Here is a 23,229-nt window from a genome sequence, read left to right on the forward strand (position 1 = left end):
GCAACACTTTGCTAGAATCTGAAGGCTTATTGGAAATTTTAATCTTCTCCCTGACTAATTTTGAGCTGGGGAGTGGGGGCAACTCCAGAGTTCAGGTCCACCAGTAAAATTATGGACCTGACCTAACAGCTGGGGACATACATAGTAGATGTCACATCAGCTGCAACCCCTGGGCAGGAATGGGGAGAGGCTAATGCCATCTGGAAGACCATTGTGGTTTTCAGAGGCATGCTCCAAGATAATCTCAGGTAAAAATTTTTTATTAAGGTAGGTTCTGGGATTGCTACTGTCTATCCACCTTGCTCTTAATAGTCTTTTTCTTCCAACTTTCCCTGTGCTGTAGCCTTCTCCAGAGAGCTAAGTCTTTGTAAAATGTGTCTGAAATAGAATAATTTGAGCCTAATCATTTGTGCCTTAAATGAGAACTCTAGGTTGATTTGTTCAGTCATCCACTTGTTTGTTTTATTAAGGAGTCTTCCAACACTAAAGTTCAAAAGCGTCAGTACTCTTTCTATCTTGCTCCTTCAAAGACCGATTGGGTAGACTTTATGGACTTCACTTCTATTGAGTGTCACAGGAAATACCATTCCTGGCACTGTTCTAATCTTTGTAGTCATAGTCACATCAAGACATCCAAATATCTTTTCCAAGGCCTTCATGGCTGTTTTATGAAGTGCCAATCTGCGGCATATTTCTTGATTGCTTGTTCCTTTACTGCTAATGGCTGATCCTAAAAGGCAGAAGCTATTCACTTCTTCAGTATCTTCATCGTTAATTCTAAGGCTGATTGTACCTGTTGTCACTAGTTTGTCTTTATACAGTATTTCATTTTAGTTCCATTTTTATCAAGCATCCCTTGATTTTTATCACAAGAGCTTGCGGATGTTTTATGTTTTTGACTATCAGAGTAATGTCATCAGCATAGCACAGGTCCCATGTTCATTTTCCAAGCCAACTTTCCTTAATATATATTTAGCGTGTAGGCTGAATACATGAGCAGAGAGTATATGGCTTTACCTAACTCCTTTGCTAATCTGGAGCCTGCCATTTTGACATGTTCTGTCTGTACCATATACAGCTACCTGACTTGTATATAAGTTTCACATGAGGACATGGACTTCTCTCTGCACTTGGATCTTAGATCAGAGGATTTGGTTTTCAGAGGAACTCTTGAGTGATGAAACAGCAGAAGAGTTTCATAGAGTGGTTTTATAGAAAGACAAATAGCAAATCTATGACAATCAAAGCCACAAAATGTAATTACTGTGCTGCTTTTACTGCATTTACAGATTGCCATCCAGCACCCTTGTTTAGAGTTCCTACCTCTGACTCCAAGAAGTTTATCTGATCTTCTGGTCCCTCTTAGAGTCAGAAAACCATTTACAGGGTGATTAGAAGGACTATTTGAGGCTCCTATCAAGTATATTTCTTGTTGCAGTATCCTGTGTTCTGCAATGCATACTGGACACTGGACATGTTGACCATCTATTCAGGCTCGGGTGCCTCTGATTCTGAGTTTGAGGAGTTTGGTTTGCAGTTTAGTTTTTCTTTTTCTGGAATGTCTCTGGGAAGTGCTCATGATGGTAGTGGCTAGTCTCTCCATATACTCTGGTGTGATGGTCTGTTCCAGCTGTTCCTTGAGATTTGCTATGGTGTGCAGATATCTGTTTAATCTGAGGTGTGCATCTGTGATCATGAGTTGTATCATTTTTCACCCGCTTTCTTGGACTACTTTCCATCCAGCTATGCAGTTGATGGGAGGTTTGTATTTGACACTGGTAGGTAGGGCATGCTGTTGTAGGCATTCATGCAGGGAGAAAAGTTGTTCCTTGGTGGAAGTGTGCCTGGAGGCAATTTTTTTCTCATTTGCGTGCTTTCTGAAGCATTTGATGCCCATATGGGATACCTATAAAGGAGAATATTTGTAGCTCAGGGTTGAAATGAAGGGCCCTTGGAGCTCTCTGAGGTTGTTTTCTTGCAGATATTTCATTACCCAAACTAGGTAACATCATCAGTGCTAGTGATAAATTTGCTTGGATTTGTTTTGACTGAATTACACAGGTCCCATTGAATTGGCTGAGTTACATTCTAGTGTGATTATTTGGGGCAGCTTGAGCCTGTTATTCCTAAGAAAGTGAACAGATCCTTGAAGCCAAGGCTTGTGTAAATGGTGTGGATTTCATCCTTGAATGAAGTGTGAGGCAGTGGTCTATCCTTTCATAAAGTAGCCATTGATGAATCTACTATGTTGGAAAATCTATCTCCAGTTTTTCATTTCTAGGGAAGTTTATTGTAAAAGTGGCTGGGTTGTAGCTTTAGAGACGATGTAGGAAATTGATTATTTGGGTGCCTTCTTGTTGGGTTCCAGGTCTGGCTAGACTGATGAAACAACATTGATTGCACTAGTTGAAAACCTCTGGCAGGATCAGAAAAGGGGTGATATATTTATCTGCTCTTCCTTGATCTTTAAATGACCTTCAATACCACAGAGAGAAGGAAAAAGATATTTATATAAAGTAAGAAGAAACATTAAAAAAAGAAAACAAACAACTGAAAAACCGACTGGGATTCTTGGGTGGATTGTACTGAAATTATAGTACAGAAACACTACTCCCAAGCCTGCTCAATCTAAATAGTTAAAAAAAATAAAAGACATAAAAAGACTGCTATTATTTTAATTCAAATGAACCTGCAACAATTAACTTCTTGAGACCACAAGAATTCAACAGGTCATATCATCCCGAAGAATTTGATTGATTTTCAGAACATTTGCCACATCTGTTACAAATTTTTATTGGAATTTTCAAGGTGAATAATTCTGGTTTCATATGCTTTTTGGTTACCAGCCTTTGTTCTTAAAGTATCAAACATTTATGCAAATCTTTAAAACATTAATTCAAATTTTCCAATAAAGGTTTTATCTGCATAAATACAGACATTCCAAAAGTTGTAAAACATAGAAACAAGCTTTTAGTGTGATAAGGAGCCAAGGGTTTTTTCCCTTTTTCTTTTAAATTGTCTGTGTTCTCTTTTCGTTTGGAATAGAATTGTGTATTCTATTGACAGCTGGTATATGACTTTAAATAAACCAATACCAGCAAGAGGTTTTTCTTGTTTTCTCTGCTTTCTTAGATTAGGACCCATAAAGTACCACTAGTAATTTAGACGAACAAATTTTCTTTTACCAATGAGGAAATAGAACAGTGAAAGGCTATCTTTGGGTTTACATGTCTTTTTAAAGAGGAGAAGTAATAGAAAGCAATTTGTACTCTGATTTTCTATCAAATTATATTGCATTGTTTACATTTATCAGAAGGAGAAAAATGCTGCCTTAATAAAACTAATATTATTATGTGGTTAATATGATATTCAGGTAGAATATCTGAAGAGTAGATTGACAACTCATACCCATTGCTAAAAAGACCCATGGTCTCATGGTTAAGGTGCTGGACTTGGTACTAGGAAACTAGGAAAGTGGCATCTGATGTCAAATCTGGCTGGGTGCCTTAGGGCCAGTCGCGCACTCTCATCTCAACCCACCTCACAGGATGTTTGCTGTGTGGAAAATAGGAGCAGGGGACATTTTGTATGTCACCTTGAACTATAAGAAATAACGGTGAGATATAAATAGAATACATAGCTTCAATAATAACTACACTAGGAGTACATGAGTTATCTCTGAAATATAAACGCTTTACAATGATTTAGAAGAAAATTAAGAAATGTAAAACTTTTTTTATACCACTCTTAACCATGATATCAAGCTAGGTATCAAAGCAGGGTAAATCCTTCAGGAACACCAACATAGAAATTATTACAAGAATGAATAAATTAAATCAGAATTACTATAATAAATATTAAAATGTCTGGATGAAAATATTTTTGCTGGCATAGAAATGATAGACAACAGGAGCATGGCCTATTTCTTTTGGGAAGCAAGAAAGCCCTTTAGATGATTTGTCAGACAAATGGAGAAAATCCTTGACAATATTTCTAAGGAATAACTAGAAAATAAAAATGCCTTTAGATGTTTGAAGCCAAGCTTCAGTTGCTTTAAAAGTAAAAGTCAGATCTGTTTAATTTCTAAAAAACCCTGACAGCTGAATTTCTGTCACTCTGTGGTTGAAATATAGGAAAACCCTACAGTAAGCTCTTAAATAGGCATATTGGAGTTAAAAACAAATTTCCAAAATTCCTTTGCCTATATATATGTTACAGTTCTACTAATAACTACTAATATCAGCCTTTTCAAAATGTTAGCTTGCTCTTTACTGATTTAATTGATTAAAGCATCTCATGCTACCACTTGAGCCTCTTACAATCATGATAAATCTAGAAAAAGCACCAAGCTCTGAATCTGTCCTGAGAGAGAATATGCAAAATTACCAGAAGAGGTTGAACATGATACTATTTCCATAGGGAAAAAAAATCTACTTATTTTTCAGCAGAGCAGCTCCATTTTGCCAAGGCTCAAGTATAAATTTACTCAGTCTTCTCAATCAATTGTGGCTCTTTTTCATCTGATTCTGTCAGAACATTCTACCAAAAACAATTTTATGGCATTTTTTTATGAGAATGCAGAAAGCAGAAATAATATGCTGTCACTCCTACTGTGAACTCATTTCCTCAGAAAATCTTCCAAAGTTACAACACTGGTCTTTCCAGCCAGAATTATGTAAGTATATTTTGATTTAGAAACTTCTGGAGCACATAACTGCTTGGTGAAAACTGTTTATTGCATTTGAAAGCTGAAATGATCCATGAGAGAGCAATCATAAAGGTACATGCGTGGATTAAATATAGGGGGCACATTTGTGTGTTTCAAACTGGTCCCCTGTTGCATCCTAAAAATTTAACTATGTTTTTTAAAAAGTGCTTTTTGTACAACATACTGAAGAAATGTAAACACAAACTTTTCCAACTTTGTCATAATGTAATCTTTGGTTTTGTTTTCAGATGCCTATCAAAATCCAGCAACTTCTGATACCTTAAGAACTAAGTAAAATAGATAAAGAAATTGAAAAACAAAGCACTGTACCCTGGTAGATTGCAAACAAAGAACAATAGCCAAAGAGAGGAAATGAAAATAGTGTTAACAGCTATACAATAAATGCAGAAAGTACTCCCAACTTAATAAATATTCCAAAACAGATTTTCATCTTTTATAGTAGTTCACATATAAGAATTTTTAAATTTACAAATAAATTGTTAAAAGCAGAATTATGTGATTTCATATATTGTAAAGCTTCAGGAGTTTTTAGATTTTCTGTAATAAGCAAGATGGAAGTGTGCAATATTTTTTTAAAAAAATATTTATTTATTTATTAAATTTATTGGCTGCCTGTCTTACCAGGATAACTCTGGGTGGCTTACAATATCAATACTTTATAAATAAGTAATAATTAGGTAATATGCTATTAAACTAAGCAATTACAATTAAAGGGAGTACCAGAAGACTTTTTGCATTTACATAAAATGTGTGATGAAATTTAAAATTACAGTGTGTATTTGTCATCAGTTCCTATACCACCAAATTATTCAGTAACAAAATGGGAATACCAAAAATTCCAAATGCATAAATTGACAGGAAATAGAAAATTATCTCCACAGTGAAGAACATTGAAGTAATTTTGTATAGGGACGTACATGCCTGTGTGCATGAGTGCACATATATACTCATACACATGCTAATTTTTCATACAGACAGAAAATGCTAGGGATTATGATTGTGTAATATATAAATCTGAAAAATAAGTTAAAAAATAAAATTAATCTTGAGTCGCTGTGTGTAATTCTGGCCACTACACCTCCAAATGGTAATTATAAAACCGAAAAACCATAAAACCCCCAAGGGGAGTTGAGAAACAGTCTGACAACGTAATGGGATAAGACAGAAGTATATAAAATTATGCATAGTGTGGATAAAGTAAATAGGAAGTTTTGCCCTATTTTACAGTACTAGAACTCAAATTATGGAATGTATTACAGTATCATTAAATGTGATGGTTGCCAATCTCCCTACAATTTTGTAGTGTTTCATTGGATAGCAGCTGGACTATTGACTATATGTCCTTTTGAGTTTCCATAAGCATCTGGAATATTCAAGCATATACTTAATTTTTGTTGGGCAAACGTTTTAAAAAATAATGTAACCATATGGAATGCTGTATATGGATTCCCATTGAATATATCATGTAAGTAACATTGTGCTACAAATGTTAAAAAAGAAAAACACACTGAGTAAGAGTTTCCCTTTTGAGTTTGAACAATGGAGGCAAAAGTTTTATATAAGATTGTACATTTTAGGATAAATGTAGTAATTATAATGCAAAAATACAAGTATTAGATTAGATTTATTATACAAATCATTATCTCAATGTACCCTGACCAAAATATGTTGCATTAATATTCTCCTGCATTTACCTGTTTTTCACTCAATATGTTATATTTTATGGCTAGCCAAATAACAATATTCAATTTTATTTTATTTTTTTGCATCTTTGCTCACCCTATGTAACCCTCTTACCCTTCTTAAGAATCCTGGGCATGCAAGGAATGTAAAAATTAGATTTTGTGTACTTTTGATTAACTCTCTTGCAGATACAACTTTTATTCTTTGGCTTAAATGTAGATGAAATTAATAAGAAGCAAATGACTGACAGTCTGCTATTCATTCTGATTTAAATCTTGAAACAAAAAGACCACCTGAGGAAGAAGTGAGTAATATCAACGGTGCAAGGTCAAGTCAAAACATAGATATTCAGGTCAGACATAGTTGCATACTCAGAATTCCAAACAGCTATGTGCCAAGAACAACAGATAGATTACATGTTCTTCCAATTATGGACTTTGCGGAATCTCAATGCTAAAAAAAGAACATTTTCAGTTCAGAAATGGCATGTTTGCATATAATATGTTTAATTGAGTGATATGTTCCTCTTAATTTACCATGGACAGAAATTTGGTTTCCTAGTGTAACTACAATACAAATGCCTCCTAAAATACATTGGACTTGCCATTCTTGTTAAAGTTAAACTACATGAGAGAATGTATATATTAAAAGTTAAATAAATCAGTTTTATTTTGTTTACCTCGTTATGTTGTACAAATGAGTACAACAGTAAAATATTGGTCTGTAATGATGCATAAGAGAGCCGCACTTCTTGTGTTCTTGGTCCTATGTTACATGAAAGATACAATATTTTCACAAGGATTTCCAAAAAAGTCATGCACTGCTGCCTATTATTTAATCCTCTCTGAAAATCTTTATATTACTTGTTACTATAATGTAAGGCAGATTCTTTATTTCCAGTTCTGCAAATACTGTTTAGTGTTACATTTAGGGTACTCAAAAGTACTTCATTGTCTAACTCTTTAACATTTATTTTGAAAATGGGAATTGGCATCCAAAACTAGAGACAATAGAGCAAATATCTTGTCTTCTATCATCCTGTATAAACTCTAACTTACCAACAGCATATAGGCTTGTACAGTGGTGGGATTCAGCCAGTTCGTACCACTTCGGGAGAACCAGTTGTTAACTTTCTGTGCAGTTTGGCAAACTGGTTGTTGGAAGAAATCATTAGGGCAGAGAAACGGTTTGTTAAATTACTTGAATCCCACCACTGGGCTTGTAGTAATACTAGCAGCAATTAATTTCACTCAAAAATCAGATTACACATAGACCTCTAACATACATATGTGTCTTCTCCAGTTTGATGCTAATCTATTGGTTGAATGAAATATTCTTTATCAGATATTCGAATGTCTTACTTTTTTTCTTTTTTTAAAAAAAAGTCTTAAACAGCATAGAGGGAAGATGGCATTTTCCTGTTCTAAGTTCATTGCTGTGCTACATGTTATTCTCACTGAGGAAAAAATAGTTTGGGCTTGAGAATTCATAAAATATAAAATATATTCAAAATCAAGTAAAGATTATAAATCTGTCAGATAGTACCTCACAAAGGTACTATGAAACCAAAACAAATGAAGTAAATTACATAATCCACCTTGTGCTCACTGCAGGACTGATGGGATAATACAAAAATCAAATAAAATACTCATTGTTTTCTCATTGTAATGATTGTGACTATTTAATATTTTAGATACAAACATTCAAAAGGAGATTTCCAGTTTTAGGATTCCAATACCATTTAAACCTTTTGCACATTAAGAATATTCTAGATAAGAATAAGGCATTACCATAACTAAAGTATTAATAAAATCTTATAAATAATTGTGTACTAACTGGGAAGAAATTAAATATGGTAATGAAAAAAAAGGGCTTCAAAACATTTCAATATTTTAGGGCAATTTGCTGTGGTTAAAATGTACATTTTTGCATGGCTTAACTTTTAATTTCAATGCCTCCCAGTAGTAATTTCAGATCATGCTTTAACACATTGGCAAAGAAAAATAGAAAGCTTCTGTTTCCATGCACAAAAACTGGCAGTAAATAAAAGGATTTAATATAGACCTCAGAAACAGGAAGCTGGGCATGCTCAATTTGTTAATATATCATCAAGCAGCACAGTTAGAGTATATGATTCCATTTATTATGGAAGAGTCTTCTAAAGAATGGATTCATATTTTAACTATGTTAGAGCCAGATAAGTTTATAAATCAGTGGTTTTTTTCACCCAAAATATTTTTTCTAGAATAAAACAGATTGAAAATATTTTTACCAGAGCAGCTAGTCAAACTGACCTAACTCTTCTAATACAGGTAGTCCGTGACTTACAACAGTTCATTTAATAACCATTCAAAGTTACAACAGCACTGAAAAAAGTGACATATGGCCATTTTTCACACTTATGACCGTTGCAGCATCCCCATGGTCACATGATCAGAGTTCTGAAGCTTGGCAACTGACTCATACTTTATGATGGTTTCAGTGTCTTGGGATCATGTGATCCACCTTTTGCGATCTTCTGACAAACAAAGTCAATGTGGAAGTGATTTACTTAACAACCATGTTACTAAAGTAACAATTGTGGGAAGAAAGGTTGTAAAATGGAGCAAAATTCACTTAATAAATGTCTCACTTAGCAACCAAAATTTTGGGCTCAATTGTAGTCATAAATCAAGGACTACCTGTAACATGTATTAGGATGATTATAATGGTTTGGCTAAAATAAAATCTTTTTAGGATTATAGCTTTTATAGACTAAAAGATTTTTCTAGTAATAGGGAACCTTTTAATAAAAATTAGATTGAGCAATGAATTGATGATAAGTTACCTCTGCTGGAATCAACTTAAATATCTTTTGGGCATATCTTTAAATATCTTTTGGAATAGAAATATTAAGAGATTCAGCAACATGATCCAATATCAATTTCAATAATTTAACAGTTCATTATTTAAAACAACCAAAAAGAACAATTTCAAAAATGTTTAGGTTATTCTTGAAATCACAAATAAGGGATCCACCGTGTGGTTTAAGCGAAGCTTGGGTAACTGATTTTGGTAATCCCATACAGGAGATAAATTGGCAGAAGTTACAGAAAATGGGTGGATTCACTTCAACTTCAGTACAACTACAAGAAATGCAGTGGAAGTTTACATATTGTTGGTATTTGACTCCTGTTAGGGAAAATTGTTCTTCCAAATGTTGGAGAAATTGTAAAAAAAAAAAAAAAAAAAGATTTATTTTTTCATTTGTCGTGGTTATGTGATAAAGTTACACCCTTTTGGCATAAAAGTTTTGGGAAGATAAGTACCATCTCTAAAAAAAGAATTAAATACTCCCCAGAGCTAGGCTTACTGCATTTATTTATAGGACCAAATTGGAAGCTTAAAAATAAGAAACTTATTTATTTAATTTTAGCTGTCAAAAGACTAATTCTGCAACATTGGAAAACATTAGCTAACATACCAACTGAATTGTGGATTAATAAATCCTCTTCAATTGCTACATTTAAAAAATTTCAAGCTTAAATTAATGAGACATCAGAGGCAGAACTACAATTTTATCAAAATTGTGGATGGATTTTATAGTTTATCTCAATGGACTATAATCTGCTGTAATTTATATAATTTTCATATATATAGTACCTCTATTACATAACAATAGATTTCCTTGATATTTTCCATATTTTTTCTGTTTGTTTTCTCTTTGATGTATCTTTGATTCATGTAATTATCTGATTTGTTTGGTTAAAACTAATAAAAAAATAAAAAATGATTATGACTATGAATGTGAAAAACTATTTATCCTAAATGGAATATTCAAAACAAAAAAGGAAAAAAGTATGTAAATCTTTATGACTAGGTTCATCTGCTGCCAATTAATAAATAAAAGTACCTGCCTTGTTATGAGCAAAATGAGTGTAAAGAGAAATTCAGCTAAGTATTTTAGACTATTTAAAAGGTACAAGTGGAACCACTCATAATGGTGTTGTGTGAGTGTGTTAGCAGATTGAATGCTCTGTGGAATTGAGATGAATTTACCACACACTTCATCTTGCAGATCCAAATTCTTTCATGCATATAAACAACACACCTTAATCTCACTATATTTGTACAACTGCAGTGAATTAAATTTGTATGTGATGAAATAATGAAGTCAAAGGGAAGGAACACTCTTATTCAACTGAAAATAGCCACTTATTTAATGTGGGGGGAGGGGTGTTCGGCAGAAATTGGGAAAGCAACGGGGAAGTGGGAATAAGGGATGGACTGAGGATCTTCCAAGGACAAAGACAATGCTCCTCAGTTTGCTTTAATAGCAGGGGGATTATTTCATTTTGACATTCATGGATAAATAGACTAGGCAAGATCCTTCTGCTGTAGTTCACTGAAGCAGCCTGTTTAATTGCAAAGAGGTAATTTGATTTCTGAAGTGGGCTTAATCAGATGTATGTGGCAAGCCATTTGCAATTTTGCGGAATAGGCTCTTGGAAGATCTGCTTCACTGATCATAACAGCAGCAATGAGAAAAGAAGCAGCACCAGCAGCAATATTATCAAATATGGAAAATATCAAGTCAGAATGAAAACTGCCAGTCAAAGGTTCCCCCACCCATCAGAAAACTACCGGAAGGCAAGCGCGCACACACACACACACACACACACACACACACACACACACACACAGAGAGAGAGAGATAAAGACTGAGGGAAGCTGCCTTGGCTCCATTAGTCCCACTAGCCTCAACTCCCAGCACTTCCATCCCCTTCTTGGGAAATGAAAATTGGCCACTTAAGATAGCACTTCTGATAGAAGGTGATGTCCAAAAGCAGTGAGATGCCCTGTTGTCACATTTGCTCTTAGTTGATGAATACTTATATGTCAGCATCCATTCTATACATGTGTGTGGAATTAAGGCCAATGAGTTGTTCTTGTAGAAAAACAGGTTTCCCTTTGACCTTAATTTTCCCATCAATCAACGCACACGAATAAGTACATATTCAACAAAACTGCATTGAACTGGAAAATGGTAAGGAGACAGCCAAGATTCTTTAGAAAGATCTGTTCATTTCCACTTTCAGAAGATTGGCCAGTAGTGGTAACAAATCTGGCAGGGACTGAAAAATAGAATGAGTGACAAAGGATCAACTTCAGCAGTCATCCATTCTGCTTGAAACATAGTTCAGAACACTTTCAAAAACACTTGATATATTGAGTAAATATATTGTTACAAATTTTGTGAATGAAATAGAAGTACATACACACACTTGCCCAAATAATGTATTTCTATTGTGATGTATGTTTCATTTTTCTACCTGTTAATATTAAACAATATTTAATATTTAACTTACTTTTAGATTGGGGTTATTTATATATCCTTGACTGGAATTAACAGAAGTAATGTTATCATTTACTTCAGTAAAGGTATTTCTATCAAATATTAGCTTAGCTTGTTTAGTTCAAATGAGTTGGAATGTGATCTTGTCCAATTCCAAACAATTTTAATTAGACTTCTGCAAAGAAAGCTAATGTAGCAATTTCAAGGATTTTTCAATACAATCTTCCCCAATCTGATGGTAGGCAATACCGTCTTGGGTTATTTTTCTATGGTTTGTTCATGGCATTCTTCCCCATCCAAAATGTACTATAGTTGTAGTACAGAGGGAAACTCTGCCACTACTAAGGTTTGAGCACTAGAGGGCAGAATAATAATTTCACCTTGTCAAGGGTATCAATCATCTACAATCTTCAAGAGTGTGTTTTTATACACCTCCCTTGTGCTTTTCCTTGCATTTCCTTTCCCATCAAAGGCTTTTAAACTGATTTGCAGAAACTTCCTGGTTGAGACAGTAAGCACCTCCACCCTGTCCCAATTGCAGGGAAAGGGAGTGGCCTGTAGAGGAGGGCAGGACTAACCGGAAGTGCGTGCAAGTGAGATCTTAATCTCTTCATTGTGAATACAGAAAACATACTCAATAGATCTGTTCTTTGATGGCAATTCCCTCGCTACTGTGAACTGACCTTGTGAATCCTGAGTCTCTGTCAGTCATTTCATTAGCAGCAAAATGTTCTGCAACCCATTTACAATTTCATTAAAGGAACAGCTGATGACCACTTTCAGCAGTGTAATTTTGTTGATCTATCACCCAACATTGTACTTCAGCTCCAAGTCATAATTCTTATTTGAAGGCTCATCACCAATTTGTCAGGCCAAGGGCTCAATTGCTCATATTTCACAGCCATCTTGTTCTAATTCTCCTAAACATGCTCAGCTACAGCACTGGGACCCATACATTGATAAAATCACAGTGGGTAAATCAGCTGTTTTATTGAAATGCCTATGGGGGGGGACATCTTGTACATTAAGGTGAGGTCAGCAATCCTTTTAGGCAATTTTTTTTTTAGTATCAAAACTGCAACATTTTGGCTCAATTTGTCTGGTGAGCATCTTCACTCTCAGTGTCTTGTGATGACATCATCATTATCATCATCACCATTTTAGCCATTGTCTATCCATTACAGCATGAAGGCCTCTTCCATACGTTTTCAACCCATATGGTTCTGAGTTTCCTTTTGCCGAGGTGGCGCAGTGGTTAGGGTGCAGTACTGCAGCTACTTCAGCTCACTGCTAGTTCAGCAGATCAGCGGATCAAATCTCACTGGCTCAAGGTTGACTCAGCCTTCCATCCTTCCGAGATGGGTAAAATGAGGACCCAGATTGTTGGGGGCAATATGCTATTTAGTATACTGTCTTTGGTGTAAGCCGCCCAGAGTCCTCGGAGAGTGGGCGGCATAGAAATATGAATAATAAAATAAAAAATAAAAAAAAAGTTGGGCCTGCAGTACTTGCTGATGCTGTTGATCCATGTTTTTTTAGGTCTCAGACTTCCATAATAATAGCAATAGCACTTAGACTTATATACTGCTTCACAGTGCTTTACAGTAAGTGGCTTACAGAGTCAGCCTATTGCCCCCAACAATCTGGGCCCTCATTTTACCCACCTCAGAAGGATGGGAAGCTGAGTCAACCTTGAGCCTGGTGAGATTCAATCTGCCAAACTGCTGGCAGCCGGTGATCAGCAGAAATAGCCTGCACTACTGCACTCTAACCACTGCACCACCATGGCTCTATAATGTCAATCTTGCTAGACATTATATATATACGATATATATTTTAAAATTAGATAATTATGAGGTTTCGCCATTATGGAGGTGTCTTTTGTGCTTATAATATGGGTCAAATATGCACCACGTTACCAACTACTGTTCTGTGAAAACAGTCTGCATTCCTCAGTCTAACTTGTTCTAATTTACCCATTGCTGGTAGATTCAGCACAGTCAGAAAATCTTTAAGAAAATGGTTACATAAAATAGTTGCGTAGGGAGAAAGCAGGCACTTCTGATTTAAGAAGCTATAGTTACTCTGGCAGATTATCAACCTAGAACTGCTTGAAAATTTTCCCCTTGCCTTTTCCTCCCTCTGAAGAGAGGAAGCAGATCAAGAGAAAGGAAAGCCTTTAGCTGGAAAGAGAGTCTTGCTTCTGGCTGGGATTTTCTTTCATCTTCTGGCAGCTTCTCTTCCTTCAATAAACACCGGAAAGCTGCAGCAGGAGAAGGGGGGAACGTAGCCCAGTCAGCAGCAAAACAATGCCATGCTTCCTTTTTTAAAACAAGGACCTTTTATTTCTCCTCTCTGTTTCCTGGAACAGCAGAACAAGCTGGGGGCTTCAGTTCCCACTTCAGACCCCTTGACCCTTCCCTGCTCCTGGGATAGATGTGGGAAGGAGACCTTGGGAATTCTAAGGAACAAAGTTTGGCCTTCCCACACATACTCCCCATCCCAGCCAAGGCCACAAAAGCCCATGAGCATCTTGAGAAAAGCTGCAAGAATTGCTGAAAGTCCTGTTGGAAGCCCTGCACAAGAGTAGGATGAGAAAGCAGCACAAAGAAGGACTCCATAGACTATTATATTAGAGATCAAGGTTTGTGGTAGCTAAGAGAATTAGAGTGCAACTCTGTGATCAAGGAAAGTACACTTAGGCAGGAAAAAGCAAATAGAATGGGTGGTACTTGGCTCAATAGCAGTAACTGTGAGAGGGATCTAGGAGTTCTAGTGAACAACCACTTAAGTATGAGCTCACGGTGTGCTGCAGTTGCCAAAAAAGCCAATGCAGTCCAGGGGTGGGTTCTACTTACCTTTACTACTGGTTTGCAATGGGGCCACGCGCAAGCGCAGAAAATGCCATGACGCCTGACGTCATGAAAACGCAGACATTTTCATGACATCAGGGTCAGTGGGCGGAGCCTCCCGCTGGTTTTACTATCGGTTCTATAGAACCGGTGCGAACCGGGGGCAACCCACTACTGATGCAGTCTTAGCCTGCATCAAAAGAGGAACAGTATCAAGCAGTGGTGGGTTGCCCCCAGTTCGGACCGGTTCTATAGAACCGGTAGTAAACCCAGCGGGAGGCTCCACCCACTGACCCTGATGTCATCAGAAGCGATCTGCGCATGCGATCCCATTGCGAACCGGTAGTAAAGGTAAGTAGAACCCATCCCTGGTATCAAAATTATGTGAAGTATTAGTACTGCTATATACTGCACTGGTAAGACCACACTTGGAATACTGCATCCACCATAATACAAAAAAGACTCTAGAAAGAGTGCAAAGAAGAGCAACAAAGATGATTAGATGTTGGAGGCTAAAACATGATATATGGTTGGAGAAGCTGGGTATGTCTAGTTTAACATAGAGAAGGACTAAGGGTAATATTATAGAAGACTCCAAATATTTGAGAAGCTATCACAAACAAAGGGACATCATATTCTCCAAAGCGCCTGAGAGCAAGACAAGAACTAATGGGTGGAAACTTATCAAAAAGATATCCAACCAAGAATGAAGAAGAAATTTCCTGACACCGAGAACAATTAATCAGTGGAACAGCTTGCCTTCAGAAGTTGTGGGTGCTCCAACACTGGAGATTCTTAAAAAGAAATTGAATAGCCATTTATCTGAAATGGTATTGGGCCGCGATGGCAAACCTATGACATGCATGCTAGAGGTGGCATGCAGAGTCCTCTCTGTGGACATGGATGCAGCGGCCAGCTGCCCTTCCGAGTTCTGTCGTGAGCATGTGCACCGAACAGCTGCTCTCTTCCAGGTTCCGGCGCTCCGGCGTGCACTCCAGTTTTGGCACTCAGTGCTGAAAAGCTTATCTGGGAGGAGTTTGATGCTGTGACTCCTGATGATGTGGACAGGATTTTGGGGAGACTTAGTGCGGCCACATGTTTACTGGACCCGTGTCCCTCCTGGTTGGTACTGGCTTCCCGGGAGGTTACACGAAGCTGGCTCCAGGGTGTTATCAACGCTTCGTTGAGTGAGGGTTACTTCCCCACCGCCTTGAAAGAGGCGGTGGTGAGGCCTCTCCTCAAGAAGCCGTCCCTGGATCCGGCAATATTGGCCAACTATCGTCCTGTCTCCAACCTTCGCTTTATGGCGAAGGTTGTTGAGAGTGTGGTCGCACGACAGTTTCCGCAATTCCTGGAGGAAACATCTTATCTAGATCCGTTCCAGTCGGGTTTCAGGTCTGGGCACAGCACAGAAACGGCATTGGTCGCGTTGGTTGATGATCTCTGGAGGGCTCGGGACAGGGGTTGTTCCTCTGTTCTGGTCCTGTTAGATCTCTCAGCGGCTTTTGATACCATCGACCATGGTATCATGCTGCACCGGCTGGAAGAGTTGGGGGTGGGAGGCACCGTGTTGCGGTGGTTCTCCTCCTTTCTCTCCGACCGGTCGCAGTTTGTGTTGGCAGGGGGGCAGAGGTCGACCTCGAGGCCTCTCATTTGTGGAGTGCCGCAGGGATCGGTCCTCTCGCCTCTCCTGTTCAACATTTATGTGAAGCCGCTGGGTGAGATCATCCGTGGCTTTGGGGTGAGATACCACCAGTACGCTGATGACACCCAGCTGTAAATCTCCACCCCAGGCCACCCCAACGATGCCCTTGAAGTGATGTCCCAGTGCCTGGAGGCTGTACGGATCTGGATGGGGAGGAACAGGCTCAAGCTCAACCCTTCCAAGACTGAGTGGCTGTGGCTCCCGGCATCCCGATATAGTCAGTTGACTCCATCACTGACTATTGGGGGCGAGTCATTGGCCCCCACAGAGAGGGCTCGCAATCTGGGAGTCCTCCTGGATATGCAGCTGTCCTTGGAGGAACATCTGACGGCTGTAACCAGGGGACCTTTTGTCAGGTTCGCCTGATTCGCCAGTTGCGGCCCTTTCTTGATCGGGATTCCCTGTGCACAGTCACTCACGCCCTCGTCACCTCTCGCCTTGACTATTGCAACGCTCTCTACATGGGGCTCCCCTTGAGGAGCACCCGGAGGCTCCAGCTGGTCCAGAACACAGCAGCGCGGGTAGTGACGGGAGCAGCATGGCGCTCCCATGTAACACCGCTCCTGCGCGAGCTGTACTGGCTCCCAGTTGTCTTCCGGGTGCGCATCAAGGTGTTGGTTATCACCTTTAAAGCGCTCCATGGCATAGGGCCTAGCTATCTTCGAGACCGCCTGCTGCTACCAACGACCTCCCATCGACCCGTGCGCTCCCACAGAGAGGGCCTCCTCGGGGTGCCATCAGCCAGACAGTGTAGGCTGGTGACCCCCAGGGGGAGAGCCTTCTCTGTGGGGGCACCTACCCTCTGGAATCAGCTCCCCCCAGAGATAAGGAGAATCCAAGACCTCAGTGCCTTCCGTCGTGCCCTTAAAACCCATTTATTTAAACAAGCCGGGCTGGCTTAAGATGAAATTTTTAACTGTTTTTTAAATGTTTTAAACGTTTTTAATTGGTAAATGAGTTTTAATTGGGCCAAATTTATATATCTTTTAATTGTTTTTAATATTTGTTCTGCATGTTTTTTAATCTGGCTGTACACCGCCCTGAGTCCTCAGGGAGAAGGGCGGTATAGAAATCCAATATAAAATAAAATAAAATAAATAAAAATCTGTCACTGGTATAGGGTCTCCTGCTTAAACAGGGGGTTGGATGAAAACCTTCAAGGTTTTTTCCAACTGTTATTCTGTATTTTGGGGTCATATAGGATACTGTGGTTTTTACCCTCCAAGTGTATAAAAATCTGTGGAAAGAGGATCTACCCTCTTTCCTATCAACATAATAGTTTTAAATTGGGGTATTTAAATTTCTGGGGTTTTAAATTGAGCCAAATCTATTTAATTATTTTAAATTTTAATCACTGTTTTGTCTTGTGTTTTTAAATAGGCTGTACACCGCCCTGAGTCCTTCGGGAGAAGGGCGGTATAGAAATAAAATTATTATTATTATTATTATTATTATTATTATTATTATTATTATTATTATTATTATTATTATTATTATTATTATTATTATTATCCTTAATGAAAAATGCATCTAAAGATAAATTGATAAATAATTGGCAGAAAATAGTTAAAAGAAAAAAAAATATTTAATCACTGAAGTCAGCTCAATAGTGTTGGTACTGATTAATCAGCCTAATTAAACTGCAATGAGAAAATTGAACCTAATAACAATACTTTTCTTTCTAAAGCCACTTGCAAGAATTTTTATCATCTTTTTATTGTCTTCAATTGCATCTCTGTAAGAGCAAGATCTTAATCCAATTATTCTTAGTAGTTCTCACCACAGGGGTTAGGTAGATGGCTCACATAATCTCTCAACAGAGATGGCCTAGAAGGGCTGTTGTAATTTCTTACTAGGCTGAAGTCTTGGTTCTCCATTTTAATTTAGGCAAAAAACAAATGAACACTCCATCCCAACTCTAGATAACAACAACAAAGCAATCAAGTTATCCTTCTGCCAATAACATGTAATAATGAGAATGATAAATGAGTTCAGGTGAAGTCCAGGTATTACGTTATCTTTAGCCATGATGTATATTGTGGCAAGTCATTCTCTTTAGATAGTATTCCAGTTATAATCTTTTTTGTTATGCAGAAGATTAAAAAAAAACATTACAAACAGGTGCAAGCTGATACATTTTTAATTGCTTAGCTCGGGTGTAATTATATCCCTGAAGTTACAGATGTTACAGTCTTTTATTCAAGGCACATCAAACAGTCCAACATGACACTGACTTCATGTTTCGTACACTTTCTACATATTGGATTAGCAGCACCTAATCTGTTGCCCGATTTTAGAAAGAGAGACATGCAGGCGTTCTGGTTCCACCTCTTTCAACTGTGCCTTTACTTGAATCTCGCAATTTATTTTATTTTATTTCTTTTATTAAATTTCTATACCACCCTACTCCCGAAGGACTCAGGGCGGTGAACAGCCACAAGATAAAACACATAAATACAAAAATTTAAAATAGAATAAAAACAAATTAAATAATTTGGCTGAACAAATTTAAAATACCCCATAATTTAAAAACAAATTAAAATTTACATTTAAAAAGGGGAGAAGATTTAGGCCAGGCCAGCTTGATGAAATAAAAAGGTCTTAAGCACGCGACGGAAGGTGCGCAGATCCGGGATCCTCCGTATCTCCGGGGAGAGCTCGTTCCAGATCGTAGGTGCCCCCACAGAGAAGGCTCTCCCCCTAGGGGCCGCCAGTCGACATTGTTTGGCCGCCGGCACCTGGAGGAGCCCCTCTCTATGGGAGCATACTGGCCGGTGGGAGGCTATTGATGGTAGCAGGCGGTCCCGTAGATAACCAGGTCCTAAGCCATGGAGCGCTTTAAAGGTGATAACCAGAACCTTGAAGCGCACTCGGAAAACCACCGGGAGCCAGTGCAGCTCGCACAATGAGCATGTGATGGTAGACCAGGGGTGAAATCCAAAATTTTTCCCTACCAGTTCTGTGGGCTTGACTTGGTGGGCGTGGCAGGGGAAGGATACTGCAAAATCTCCATTCCCACCCCACTCTGGGGCCAGCCAGAAGTGGTATTTGCCGGTTCTCTGAACTACTCAAAATTTCCGCTACCGGTTCTCCAGAACCTGTTAGAACCTGCTGGATTTCACCCCTGTGGTAGACTTAGTTCAGATCATGTCTATAACAATAGCACTTAGACTTATATACCGCTTCACAGTGCTTTACACCCTCTCTAAGCAATTTACAGAATCAACATATTGCCCCCAACAATCTGGGTCCTCATTTTACCAAGTTTGGAAGGATGGAAGGCTGAGTCAACCTTGACTAATGGGACTCGAATTGCCAAACTGATGGCAGACAGCAGTCAGCAGAAGTAGCATGCAGTACTGCATTATAACCACCCTAACTCTAACCCTATAGCACCTCTTTGTGTTCTTGGATCCTGGAGGCCCCTTGTTTTTTTGGAACAGCTCATGGAAATGAAGCAATGCAAGAGATGTTGAAAACATTTGCCGGAGGAAGACAAAGAGCGAGTTCAACTGAGCACAGAAATAAGCCTGTATTAAAGGCTACCTTGTGGCAATAAGGATAGGAAAACATGCTTATTATAAACATGTCTTTACTGCAGATAACTATCCAGAGACTATGTTCTAGCTGACGTGGCCCCCTTCTTGGAAAACTTTGTGGGCCTGTTGGGAGGATTATGCAAAGTGTTGTACAAATTTAGTTGGATCTGTTCAAAGTTAGACTCCGGCTATGCTAGTCCTGTGGCGATAACTCGGGATGGGTCATCCTGGACTCGCAGCTCCTACTCAAAGCTATAGATATCTTAGAATACCAGTTCCACCCACAGGTCTGTTTGATTTTCTATTCAATGAATAAATAATGTCTACCATGGATATATTTCTATTAATACATACAGTATATTCTAGTTATAATAGGTATCTAGGCTTACAAAAACCAGTAGGGCTTTTTTGTTAACTGATTTTACAGCTTTCAGCAAAAGCTCTAAATTTGTAAGTGTGATGAAAAACAAAACCAGCTGAAGAGCTCACAAGAATCTGCAAAATAAGAAATGAGACAAAAAGATACATGGGTGGGGCAGGGGAACAGGATTCATTTCATGTGTTTTAAACTACTGTTATGAATGATGGGTGCCAGGGTGGAGACAGTTAATATAAACTAATATCAATCTGTTGATTTGACATTGTAAGAATTTGCCTTCTTTGGATTTGATTCTAAATGTTACTTCATAGCACCCTTGCAACTCTAGGAAAAGGTGATTGTTTTAGAGAATTGCTACCTGATGCCCAAAACACCATTTCAGACTTATTAAAGCATTGCACATCTCTAATATGTACCCTTGACTTGTATTTCAGAGACCCAAGGCAGTAATCCACAATGAGTTTCATAGCTCCGGAGAATATTCTCCCCACGGTCATCATTTGCAGTCACTCACGGCAGTAAGTAAATCCGTTTATAAACATGAAGAATCAACATTACCTGATTAAGCCCCCTTGATAGCAATGCAAGCACTAACATTTCACTGAAGAGGAAGGCATAAAGGGCTGCAAATTTACATGTAACATTTGCATATACTAATTTATACAGAGTTGCACAAATTTAGAAATAATTACTATAATTACTGCAATTACAAATACAATAATCTCCTAATCGTGGGGAAGACTACCATAAGATGACCTGTATAAGTTTCTGTCTGTTCTCTGGATGTTTACTGTTCATGAGCAAACTCAGGGCCTCCAATCCATCCTTAGATTTCTTCTTTAATCAGACTGTTTCAAACATCGGGCTGTCTGCAGCTGGCTCTTCAAATGGAAGACGCCTTTTGTAAAATACTGTGCACTTCCTCTCTTGTTGGCAGATAGCAAATTTATTAAACACAGTAAGCCATTTCCAGTTTCCCAGCAAGATTTTAATGCATGCCTGTGGTGGGATTTTTCCCATCTTATTGAAGAGGGAAGGAAGCCGAGTTGATTTAAGCAAAGAGTGTACAAAATTAATGTACCTGAACATAATACCAATGGGACAATGGGAATTTTTAACGGTGACTCAGTTGCCACTCCTCTCACCCTTTCTAGATTTAGTTTATATTTGCAATCAAGTAAAAAAAACATACACAGTCAAAGCATTAACTCAAAAATCAAATCAGGGCAAAAAAATTGGATTTGGGTGTGAAGCAGGGACAAGGGGAATCAGATTCACAAGAAGGCAGGGCTCTTAGCCCTTTCACGTTAATGCAGCAGATGGCATTTTAGCCAGTGGAGCGAGTTTGTCCAGTGGGCTCTATCATTGGCTGTTCCTCTTCTGTTAAAAAAAAATGAGGCTGCTGCCATCTTTTGCCCTGTGCCATCCTAATTCTGGCAACTGTATAGTACCATCCCTAATTTGCATTAGTTATCCCAGTCAAGTTCCTTGTTGCAGTTCTGATTGAATCTCTTTAAATTATTTCCCCAAAGCTATTTTTATAAATACATGTCAACCCAGGCAGGAAAATCAGAAATGCCAGCCATCAGTTAAGGTCTCACTGAGCTCCAGTGTGCCCCTGACACATGACACTATTACAAGTCTCACATAGAGCCAAGTTAAATAATATTGAGCCAGACCTATTTATAACTCCTTTCACCAGATCCACATGAGACTCTAACAGAGAAAATACTGCTTTGCCTTTGATTTTACCTCCATTTGCACTGCTCTCCCTCTTGTCTCACTTCCCTAAGATTCATAAACCACAAAAACAGAAGAGAGGACGAAACAGGTAAATCTGCCTTTAAATATATATATATATATCAAATGATCAGGGGGCAGCTCAGGATTCACGGGATGGCTGTGAAGCTGAATATTAAGTTGGGTGACTGTGTGATATTGTTACATAAGTTGGGAGTAGGAGGCTTTAGGTAGGCCTTAGGAATACTTAGAGGTAAGAGTTTGCATTTTTTTTTCAAGAATAAGAGTGTTGTTGGCTTGACATCTATTATGGGGTTCTTAGCACTAAATTATTTCATTGTACATAAATACACATTAGCATTGCCCTTTAAATGTTGCCAGTTGCCTATAATAGGTCATTATCTGTGCCTCTATGAGGCTGAAGAAATATTAAACTAAGGAGAACTTGTTCCCTGTAGAAAAAGGTTTCAAACAAAGAAGCAGGTTGGAAGGTTAGGAAACGGGCATTATTTTCATAAGTCATGCTCTGAGAGAGAAAAAAAATCAATCATGACCATGAAGTTATGACTATAATTTGAACCATAACTCTGTAAGGTAAAGATTACAATGTAAATTGTAAATGTGACATAGCATTAATTGTTAAATTGCTGAGAGTGTAAATTGTATGAAGATTATTTAATACCGCTAAAATAATTAGAGTAACCTACAAAATGGGGACCACAAAGAACCACACAATGGGGTTCTTTTTTTCCCTTAAAGCTGGTTTCAGCTGGTATTGGTTGAGGGGGGGGAGATTGTTTCCTGGTCCCTGTTTTATGAGGAGATGTAGGGTTGTATTCTTTTCCCCCTCCTTTTCAGCGCCTTTATGAATTGAGTGAGGTCATCAGCCAGTTGGAGGTTCAGAATCATTTGTAGCTTAATAATGCTCAATTATGTCTTTCAACCCTGGATCAGTCAAGTGAGATTTTCAAGATTTTATGCCAATGCCTGGAGGTTGTGTGGGTTTGGGATAAGAGAAACTGTTTTCAACTCAGTCCTCCCAAAAATACAGAACAACAGAGTTGGAAGGGACCTTGGAGGTCTTCCAATCCAACCCTCTGCTGAAGCAGGAGACTCTTCACCATTCTGGACAAATAGCTGTTCAATGTCTTCTTAAAAACTTCCAGTGATAGAGTACCACAACTTCTGGAGATATTCCAAATTGTTCTCAACTGGAAACTTCTGTTTAATTCTAGGCTGGATCTCTCTTTGATAAGCTTCTACCAAG

General features: G+C 38.2%; 1 protein-coding gene across 3 annotated transcripts in view; it reads left to right on the forward strand.

Annotated features, from left to right (window-relative positions):
- The window catches only part of KBTBD12 (kelch repeat and BTB domain containing 12), a 100,125-nt gene that overhangs the window by 2,871 nt on the left and 74,025 nt on the right, over positions 1-23,229 (forward strand). The window contains exon 2 of one of the 3 annotated variants that reach the window (XM_070936912.1): positions 20,657-20,740. The exons of 1 other annotated variant lie outside the window; for it this stretch is intronic. The gene's annotated coding sequence lies outside the window, so the exon portion shown is untranslated. Of the gene's footprint in view, positions 1-20,656; positions 20,741-21,935; positions 22,054-23,229 lie in introns of those variants that run through there. One more of the 3 variants, XM_070936911.1, reaches the window with a different exon arrangement.

Source organism: Pituophis catenifer, unplaced genomic scaffold, assembly GCF_029215685.1.
Source record: "Pituophis catenifer annectens isolate HBS135680 unplaced genomic scaffold, rPitCat1.0.hap2 SCAF_2, whole genome shotgun sequence".
Classification (NCBI taxonomy): Eukaryota; Metazoa; Chordata; class Lepidosauria; order Squamata; family Colubridae; genus Pituophis; species Pituophis catenifer.